Genomic DNA, 11,409 nt, shown 5'->3' with positions numbered 1-11,409 from the left:
GCATGAAGGAGAGTATTCCCAGAGATGGGCTTTCGATACACCCTAGTCGTCACCCTACTGTCAGAACCACCTATAAGTGTAAGGTCAAGGAAATTAATCTTTGCTGAGTCATGTTCAAAGGTGAACCGAAGGCCCAAGATATTTTGATTGAGATAGTCCACAAAACAATGTATCAATTCCTCAGGACCAGACCATATCAGCAACAGGTCATCAATAAAGCATTTATAAAAGCCTATATGAGACCTGTAGGGATTTCTATCCCCAAAGATGTGCACCAGCTCCCACCAGCCAAGATAAAAATTGGCGTAGTAGGGGGCAAATTTTGACCTTATTAGTAAATTCAAAACTTGTTTGGTGTCTTATAAATAAGAAACCAGAGAGGTGACTAAGGGTTGTAGAACGGAGTCCAACCATTGCGAGTCAATGCCACTGACTATGGGACGGCCTTTAATGTCAGTTATAGACTTATGAACTTTAGGGAGATGGTGGAACCATGGAATCTTGAGGAATTTTACATATATATTCAGCTGTTTTCTCATCCAAAAAGCCATATTCGACACCGTCATCCAATATATCCCTAAGTTCATTTTGAAACCGAATTGTCGGATCCCTAGGCAAAATCTCATAGTCATGGGCATTGCATAACTGTTGCAACGCTTCAGCTATGTACTGGGTTCTATCCATTACCATAACCGATCCACCCTTGTCTGCAGGGTGTTTGACCAAGGTGTTATTATTCTCTAAGGATTTCAAAGCCTCTTTTTGTAATCTAGTCAAATTGTGTCTATAGCATTTGTTAGAATCCTTAAGGACCACCAGGTCATTTTCAACCCGTTTGTGGAAAGTTTCAAGGATATTCCCCCTGCTCTAAATAGGATAAAATTTAGAGCTGCTTCTAACGGACACACCTTTATTCCTATTTCCCTCATAATTCCTACCCCCTGATTCTAACAGGCGCAAGGAAATTAAATAGAAAATCAAAAAAGAAAAGAGAACAGCACACCTGTTTGTGGGGCACGGAGTAAGATTTGCAAAATCTTGTTAATCCAAATAGTCATACATCCAAAGCACTCCAGCCACCAGAAGAAATCTTTGTTAAAAGACCTTTATTTTCATTAGTTGGGTCCAAAAGTTTACAGGAACAACGTTTCAAACCTACAATAGGCTCTTAGTCATGTACACTGATTGCATACAAGTTTGTACCTTTTATACCCTCACCTTGATAATACAGGGTTATAGGTAACATTATAGTGACATCTGCTGGTAACATATTGGTATTGCATCTTTCAACTTCAATATTAACCCTTACTGTACCAAACTCTAAAAAGTTAAAAACATAGATAAAGTAAAACAATTATATACAAAAAAATTATTTTTAAAAGAAACCAGAATATAACACAACAGATATATGTCATTTTACAAAAAGATATTCCAATCAAAGTCTTTATTAAGACCCTTAGGTATCATAGTATCCAATTTATTTATCCAATACATTTCCCTTATTTTTAGAAGGTGTTCCCTGTCACCTCCTCTCCTAGGGACAGCCACTTGTTTGATAACTTGAAACTGAAGCTGGCTGATGTTATGTACCCTGGAGAGGAAGTGAGAGGAAACAGGCGCTTCTTTATTTTTTGCGTCTAAAAAAAAATCAGTGTACTATGACTAAGAGCCTATTGTAGGTTCGAAGCATTGTTCCTGTAAACTTTTGGACCCAACTAATGAAAATAAAGGTCTTTTAACAAAGATTTCTTCTGGTGGCTAGAGTGCAAGGAAATTAAATTACAGTTGTCCGAAAAATTGATAAATTCAGGTAGGGGTTGTGCTGGATAAGTGGACGGCCTTTCAACTGAAGCTACCTCATTTCCAAAATGCTTTTTCAAAGTCAAGTTCCTAAAAAAACGGTTTAAATCTAGAAGAGTCTGAAAGATATCAAAGTCAGTGGTAAGGGCAAAACCTAAACTTAAGTTAAGTAAATCTTCCTGATCTGGGGATAGCACAGTATTTGACAAATTAATTACATTAGTTATTTGCATTTGCTCACTGGGCGATTGCCCCTGAGCTGGTATCTGTCCTGTGTATTTTGTATGTTTTGTGTGACTGACATGTTTGATATGTTCGTACCCCCTCCTGCTGGATCCTGTTCCACTGGAAAAACCTTATCCAGTTCTTACTGGACTGTCTATGAATAATTAGATTGTGATGTATGTGGATAATTCCCCTGATACTTTGAGGGACCCTGTACCTCCTTCACTTTAGGCCTAACAACTGCCTGACTAGAAGAAATTAGGGTAACATTATTTTTGTTGGTGTTTTTCAATATACTAAGCCTAGAGGTATCATGGGCATAAGGCAAAGATCTAGCATCATCAGAAGTGTAATCAGTTTCACTAGCGGAGAATTAAACTTTTTTAGGTGATGTAGACCTATTGTTTCCCTGTCCCTTGCCCCTTCTTCTATTTCTCCTAATAAAGGGCTGGGTTTGTCTAAACTCATTATGTTTTCTTCTATTCCAAATGTAAACTGCATTCAAAGTGTAGTCAGATTTATCCCGCATAAATTTAATATGCTTATTCTCCATTATAGATGATTTGTCCTTTGCAACTGATTCTGTAAAATGCCATCAAACCTCAAAAAGTCAGGCTCAGTACTTCTAGTATTCATCTCAATTTGCAAATAACCTCTCTCTGCCTTTATCTTATTTAAAAGATGCTTTCTTATATACAATCAACATTAGCATAATATATATCGTTCCAAGAGTCTATAAACTCTTTGTCCATAGGATCCACTTCAAATGTAGGGAATTTGTATACCCGCAGGTCTCTTGGTATAATGCCTGCTTTGATATATTTATCAAATGTCCAAATATCCCATTGAATTTTCATCTCTTTTAACAACAAGTTCTCTATAGTGTCAAAAAAGTGCCCTGCAGACAAGGGTGGATTGGTTGTGGTAATGGATAGAACACAGTACATAGCTGAAGTATTGTGACAGTTATGCAATGCCCATGACTATGAGATTTTGCCTAGGGATCCAACAATTCAGTTTCAAAATGAACTTAGGGATATATTGGATGACGGTGTAGAATATGGCTTTTTGGATGAGAAAACAGCTGAATATATGGATGTAAAATTCCCCAAGATTCTGTGGTTCCACCATCTCCCTAAAGTTCATAAGTCCCTAACTGACATTAAAGGCCGCCCCATAGTCAGTGGCATCGACTCTCTGTTGGAACACACCTCCCAATGGTTGGACTCCATTCTACAACCCTTAGTCACCTCTCTGGTTTTTTTATATACAAGACACCAAACATGTTTTGAATTTACTAAATAAGGTCAATTGGAAACAGGGCTCTATATGGCTTACCATAGATGCAGTTGCCCTGTATTCCTCGATTCCCCATTCTGAGGGTATTAAAGCAATCTTATTTTTTCTACAAAAATTTTCTGATTACACCTTTGAATTTCAAGAATATGTTGTCAGGATCACGCAATTGCTTCTAACTCATAACTTTTTCAAGTTTAAGGAGGATTTCTATCTCCAGAGATGTGACACAACTATGGGGCAAAATTTGCCCCCTCCTACGCCAATTTATATCTTGGCTGGTGGGAGCTGGTGCACATCTTTGGGGATAGAAATACCTACAGGTCTCATATAGGCTTTTACAAATGCTTTATTGATGACCTGTTGCTGATATGGTCTGGTCCAGAGGAATTGATACCTTGTTTTGTGGACTATCTGAATCAAAATAACTTGGGCCTTCGGTTCACCTTTGAACATGACTCAGTAAAGATTAAATTCCTTTACCTTACATTTACAGGTGGTTCTGACGGTAGGGTGATGACTAGGGTGTATCGAAAGCCCATCTCTGGGAATACTCTCCTTCATGCCTCCAGCTGCCATCCTAAGCATGTAACTTTTGCTATGGCTAAGGGGCAGTATACCAGAATAAGGCGGAATTGTATTGAACCCAGAGATTTTCTTGTTGCAGCAGATGTTTTGGAAAAAAGACTTAGAGATAGACATTATCCACACAGAGACATATTAAGAGCTAGGCAGTCTGTGGAAATGGAGCCTAGACAAACTTTTGTTACAGGAGAAATGTCCAGATAAGAGAAAAGGAGTTTTTGAGGGAATGCACTTTTTTACCAACTACAGTGCTCAATAACAGGATATATGCAGTATTATCAAAAAACATTTGTCTATTCTTGCTGCATATGAAGGTCTTTCTATGGTAACCAAACAGGGCATGAGGTGTTCTTACAGAAAGTGTCGCACCTCAGGGTCCATTTTGTCTCCCACCCAATTAAAACCTATTACTCAATCTTCCTCCTCATGGCTTAGACAAGTAGGTATGTACATAAGAAATGCAAACCCTGTGATTATGTTCATGTTACCTCTACCTTTAAGTCAGAGACCAAGGGTGAAATGTTTGACATAAAATCTTGTCTGAATTGTACCTCCACTGGTGTGATATATTTGATAAATTGTGTCCAATGTAAGGTCCAGTACATTGGGCGTACCAGTCGAAATATCAATACATGCATCAGGGAGCACTTCTCAATCATAACAGCTGGGAAGTCTTCCATTCCTTTGGTCCAACACTTTGCTACACGACACAACTGTTCCCTCAACACTTCGAAATGGTGTGTTATTGAAAAGGTCAAAACTCCTAAACGTGGTGGTGATTTAGATATTCTTTTAGCAAAATGGGAGATGTATTGGATATTTCGAATGGGTACTAGGATCCCCCATGGCCTCAACTCCATATTTGATTTTATAAATTTCTGGGAGTGATTTGAATATTTATGTGGACATTGTTGAATTGATTTTGGTTATGAACAAAAGAAGGCAGCGCCTCATAGTGCAAATAAGTTCCAAAAGCTGGGGTCACAATGGGAGACAAACAGTTGTAGATATACTCACAAGAGCACTGGCACTCTTATATAAAGCAGTGCGAATGGGCAGGCTGACGTTTCACAGCAGTCAGTACGCTGAAAGCAGATGGTATCCAAACTTCCAAGGTGCAGCTGTGGGCTCTCCTCCACGAGTCGAAAAGGGATCGCCTGGAGCAGCGCTGTATTAGAAGAAGCAGCTTTCACTGCATGCAGCATACACTTAGAGCTGGTGTTCACAAAAGGTCTCTCAGCGGTAGTATTGTGGAAGGAAAAACCTTGTGAAAGCAACAAAGTTTGTAGCAATAAAAAGCCAAAATAACTAGGCTTGAGTAAAAAGGTATAAGAACAATATATTTTGACAGCTTTAAACGCGTTTCTCGGCCGCAAGCTCCTGGCCGTTTCTTCAGGTATAATTAATTCATTATTATTCATTATACCTGAAGAAACGGCCAGGAGCTTGCGGCCGAGAAACTCGTTTAAAGCTCTCAAAATAAATTGTTCTTATACCTTTTTACTCAAGCCTAGTTATTTTGGCTTTTTTATTGCTACAAACTTTGTTGCTTTCACAAGGTTTTTCCTTCCACAATACCACCGCTGAGAGACCTTTTGTGAACACCAGCTCTAAGTGTATGCTGCATGCAGTGAAAGCTGCTTCTTCTAATACAGCGCTGCTCCAGACGATCCCTTTTCGACTCGTGGAGGAGAGCCCACAGCTGCACCTTGGAAGTTTGGATACCATCTGCTTTCAGTGTACTGACTGCTGTGAAACGTCAGCCTGCCCATTCGCACTTCTTTATATAAGAGTGCCAGTGCTCTTGTGAGTATATCTACAACTGTTTATCTCCCATTGTGACCCCAGCTTTTGGAACTTATTTGCACTATGAGGCGCTGTCTTCTTTTGTTCATTTTTTAGATATTCTGTTTGATCACACAGTCCCAAGACCAGCTGCTGCACTTCAATATCATCATTGTGCAGAAGTCTCCATTTAACCCTCAGAGACACTGACGGTTTGAGATACCGTTTTCAAGCACTTTTTGGGACTTCTGCACGATAAGCATTTTAAATATCAATTGCTGTTTTTATATAGATATCGCATCTTGTTCTTATTGATATTGATATTGATATGAATTGCCATCATCTTTATACGTTACAGCATTTTTTGCAGTTGAGTTATCTTACTGTTACATATTACACATCTTTTGTGTCATGTTTTGTCACATTCTGTGACTGTTTCACTTACTCATTAGTATTGTTGTTCTTTACTATAGAGCCAAGATTAGTTATTCTGGCTATACAACACGCTCTTATAGGAGCGTTCTGGCGCACCCTATCACTATACTGTTGTATGTTTTTTTTCCCCTGATTTTGGTTATGTTTTTATTTTATTTTGCGCAAATTTCTTCCTATTATGTGTTAGTGTTGTATATCCTGCACTTATGCTAAGTTGTATTTATTAATTTATTTATTTCATTTTATTTATTTATTTTTATTTAATTTTTCACATTTATTATTTTTCATTTTTTGTGTTCGTTCTAAGAGGTAATTTATATGTTTTTTGTATTACCTGTCTTTCCCATACTTTGCATGACAGAGTCCGATGTCCTGTAAATACAATCCAACTGATTGTTGTTATTACTATGTTTTCATTACATGCATGAAATAATGTATTCGCTTTGTGTATAAATATATTGACTTGAATATCAGTTGTTTAAAAATGTTACAACTTGTATTCTTTATGTGCCGCTCGTTGGCCTGTGCACTTAGGGTGTGTATTATTTTAACCAATAGGGTATTTCTGTACCTGTTTTAAGTTGTGAGCTAGGCATAGCACCTTAGGTTATAATTACGGCGTAAAGTTGAAAAGCGTAAGCCAGTGGTGCTACGCTCTACTGCACATAGTGTGTCCTCCATGAAGTTTTTACCGACTTGGATTACAATAAAGTATATGAACTTTTAATTGAGCATTTCCTCCTCTTTTGTTCCTGTATAAATATATATATATTCACATACATATGCATCTTTAGACATTTATATGTATGTATCCCTATGTTAAAGCCTTTTGCCTGCTTTTGTTTCTAACACATGAGATCTTATAACTTTTGTGTGCACATTTTTTTTAAATATTTTTTATTAGATTGCATTATTATGAGTGTAACTGTACTTTGTAATGTATTTTTTATATGTTTTGTGACACTTTTATTGTTTTGCAAAACAGTTAACTACAGCTCTGAGGACGCAGTAATCATTCTAGCGTAAATTGCGATTGCACTCACCCGATCTCATTTACGTTCAACTTGTAATATGAGTGCAATTTAACGTGTGCAAACAATAACGAAAATCCGATATCGCTTGTGTGAAAACATTTGCGCCTCACTAATCTGGCCCTAAATATTTCAACAATTACGACCCAGAGAGTTTGCACTTTATCTACTGAACCCCATTAAAATCTAATAAATTAATTTTTCTACTTTATATTTATAAACATTTTAAATTCTTAAAAAGAAAATTAGGGAAAAAGTGTGTAAAGCTGTTATTCTTATTGTGGGTTTTGTATAAATCAATCAAAATACAACTAGTTTATTACTTTTTGTTTTATTAAGCAATCATTGTCTTTCCAGTGTGTGAAGATTGCACAATTCAGGTGGTCGCGTTAGTTGAGTCTTCAACTGCATTTTGGTACTGAGTTTCTTCATCCTGGTGGAAATTCTTTTAAAAAATTAAAAAATATCATTATATATCTTAGTAATTTAATACAGCAATACAGAGGGACAGTCATATGTGGCTGAGTATCTAAGTATCTATCTTTATATCTCTCTGTCTATCTGTTTTAAAAGCTTGAGGTTGCTTAGTTGTGCCCCCAGTTTGGTAGAGGTAGACACATGTGAGTTACTAGGATGCTGCAAATATCTGTGCTTTTACAAAAAATGGTTTTAGTAGAAGGTGCAGTAGTGCCCATCTCTAGTCCAGCATGTCATGGATTCAGGATCTCTGTACTGCAGAACTAATGTTTTATCACTCTGATAAAATCATCTGAACTCAGTCAGACATAGCATGATTTCAGTACTAGATGTAAGCTTTTGCATGCTATCGTATCTTATATGTTCATCTAAAAACATTTCCTTTGTCATCTTTTCTTTTTCTCCACTCCACAATACATGTTGTTTTTATCTCCAACACCGTATGAAGTTACAGCTTATTTCTGTCCATTAAAATATAATCAAGTACTGTAGCTGAGTATCCCTTGCTTACATAGGTCCTGATGATCAAAATAATGTGGTAATGGCGGTAGATTTAAAAGGGATCTGAGATTGCCTGTGAAATTTTAAAAAGGGCTGAAATCAGTGTTTGAAGGCAATCTCGCTGAGAGGTGTTTTACTCTACATCTCTTTGGGTGGCTTTTCTGATAATGGAGACATTTTAAAAGCAGCATTGCCATCTACATTGAAGTTGTAATGTAAATGAGCCCTTTACACTGTATTGTGTCGCAATACAATTTACGTGTGTCAACAGAAACTCAATACCTTATGTTATAATACAATAGTGAAACATCAATAATACACCTACAGGAGCTGGGGAATTGTGGGTATATTATATATATATATATATATATATATATATATATATATATATATATACACAGTATATATATATATATATATATATATATATATATATATATATATATATATATATATATATATATATATAATATCCTTGAATGCTTAAAGAGACACTAGCCCCAAATTTTTTCTTTCATGATTCAGATAGAGCATAATTTTAAGCAACTTTCTAATTTATTCCTATTATCAATTTTTCTTCGTTCTCTTGCTATCTTTATTTAAAAAGCGGGAATGTGATGCATAGGAGCCGGCCCATTTTTCGTTGAGAACCTGGGTTATGCTTGCTTATTGGTGGGTAAATGTAAGCTTCCAATAAGCAAGCGCTATCCATGGTGCTGAACCTAAAATGGGCTGGCTGCTAAGATTTGCATTCCTGCTTTTAAAATAAAGATAGCAAGAGAACAAAGAAAAATTGACAATAGGAGTAAATTAGAAAGTTGATTAAAATTGCATGCTCTATCTGAATAATGAAAGAAAAAATTTGGGTTTAGTGTCCCTTTAAAAAGTTATAGTTCTTGATGTTATTAATATTGCTACCAAATACTTACTACAAACGCGCCATAGTCAAACTGATGTCTTGTATTCAGATGTTCAACAATATTTGACCATAACCGGTTTTGATTACTCCATGGCATAGTTGCACAAATAGGACAAACCTTAAAATGAAAACAAGCATTTCTAAACTACTGCAAGCTGTGGTTGAAATGCATTAAACTGATGGTAAATCCTAGTGTTGTAAAAACGCTAGGATTTACCAGCAATAAAAATAAATAAGACATTCGGTGATGACTTTGTAAAAAAAAAAAGTGCTAATCGTATCCTTTTCTGTGCCACTGCCTCCTCGCTAAACTAAGTGGCTCTGGTCACCCACAGCACATATAAATAGACATGAACACACATATAAACATATATACATACATATACATCTTGTAGACATGTATATGTATGTATCTCTATGTTAAAGCCCTTTGCATGTCTTTTTTCTCTCTAACAGCACTGGCCTCATATTTTTGAGCCCTTATAATTTTTTGCGCAATATTGTTTTTAATAATTTTTATTAGAGTTATTTTAAGTGTAAGTGTATTTTGTAATGTATTTTTGATGTGTTTTGTGCCAGTTTTTTGTTTCGCAAAACAGTTAACCAGAGCTCTGAGGACGTTGTAATCATTCTAGTGTAAATTGCGATTGTGCTTAAGCGACTGCATTTACTTTCAACTTGTAATACGAGTGCAAAACCCGACGTGCACAAACAGCCGTGATAAGCCACTTATCACTTGCGTGTAAATGTTAATGTGCCACTTGTAATCTGGCCCAAAATGTTTTATTAAGCAAAATAAAACAACATATACATTTATATTTATATTTATGCAAATCCATAAGATGCCTCATTTGAAAGAGGTAATTTCATTCTTTCAAATGGGATACTCTAAGTAAAGCAGATGAACAAGTATGGGTTACAAAATAATCTATTCTCCCAGATTTCCAGTGTGGGAGGTAATCTCCATTTCTCACTATTATTACCTGCATCCTAGAGGGATAAGGCCCATTTTTCTCTATTAAAATTCTCCCCCTCAACCAAAACTCTCTGGTTTTACAAGTCTTCCCAGATTTAAGTTTTGTCATAGAAGGATACGCAACTCATTATTTGAGAAGGTAAATTCCAATCTTTCAAATGAAGTGTTGCATGCATCTGTGTGGAGATATGAGTTCCATATGAGGGCCTCCTGAACAACAAGCCACAAGAAAGTGGCTCTACGTCATCTGGGCATTTCCTTACTGCGTGTGATGTCATTACTTGATGACACTGCTATGGATCTTCAACAAAGGGAGATTCTTATAAATGGTATCTAGATAATAGTATAACTCTAGTCTATTTGTATTTTTGTTTCCAGACAACAATCAGTAAAAAAGGACAAATCAAGTCCTCCATACCAGGCATGTAAAGCGGAGGAAGCACCTGAGATGCCCTTTGCAATGAATTAATACAAAGGCAGGTTGCAATAGTAGATCTAAAGAGCAATTGCTTTGTTGTGTGACAAAATATAGGACCAGGTGGCCTATAATGCATTTCTGTTTTATATGCAAATATCTCTCATATATATATTTAAGTAGTTACCACAGGAATGCTTTGAACGCCATGCTGGTTGTTATAATGATCCAGTAAGCGTCTTCTATCCAAGCTGGATTCCAAACACATGGAGCAATTATAGGTTTGTGGTGTGCTGCAAAAAAACAACAGGACCAAAAAATATATCACGTATCTAAAGTTTTTTTGTTCATTAATAACAGAATAAATAAGGGTAAAGCAGAAACTAAAAAGTAGTACTTTACACATTGGCAGTTGTGAGCATACACCTATTATGTCATTATTTTCAAGTTTTTATGGGTTGTTTACTGCTGTGAGGAAAGTATTATTATTGTGACTTTCATTTGTCAAATTATATAGAGGTAATTAGAGAGTGAGAGAGAATATAAAACTGAAAACCTCCCCTATGCATACACATTAGGCACGTATTACAGTTATTGCAACCATTCAGGGTCTGACTAAATTGATAACAAAGTTCAGCTACATTCAGAGCTGTTGGAATTGACCGTCACCTGAATTCAGAAAAATAGACTTTTATCAGATTATTACATTTATGCATAGCTCAAAGACCATTTTAAACTGAAGAAAATGGTTTTATATTATAATATTATGATTTTACATCTTCCAGAAAACAGGAGGAACTCTGTAATTGGTTATTATTTGTACCCAGTAAATGTTTCACTCAAAAATGTTTTGTAATTACTTAATGGTATTACAGTGTGCGGAAATGGGCTAAAGTTTAGTTTATTGTTAACTTAGGGGGTGTTTTTATTTTGGGGAGGCTTTTTTGTTTTTATAGGGGTATTA

At 36.1% G+C, this 11,409-nt stretch overlaps 1 long non-coding RNA gene across 1 annotated transcript; it reads right to left on the bottom strand.

Moving 5' to 3' along the window:
* Nucleotides 1-7,472: 7,472 nt before the first annotated feature.
* LOC128659538 (uncharacterized) lies at nucleotides 7,473-9,152 on the bottom strand. Its single transcript, XR_008402422.1, has 2 exons — nucleotides 9,065-9,152; nucleotides 7,473-7,602 (listed from the first exon to the last, which is right to left on the bottom strand). It is a non-coding gene; the product is annotated as an uncharacterized LOC128659538 (long non-coding RNA).
* Between the last annotated feature and the right edge of the window lie 2,257 nt (nucleotides 9,153-11,409).

The sequence above is a fragment of the Bombina bombina genome, chromosome 5 (assembly GCF_027579735.1).
Source record: "Bombina bombina isolate aBomBom1 chromosome 5, aBomBom1.pri, whole genome shotgun sequence".
NCBI classification, from domain to species: domain Eukaryota; kingdom Metazoa; phylum Chordata; class Amphibia; order Anura; family Bombinatoridae; genus Bombina; species Bombina bombina.
The sequence above is the reverse complement of the archived record's forward strand: the minus strand, read 5'-3'. Positions and strand labels throughout refer to the sequence as shown.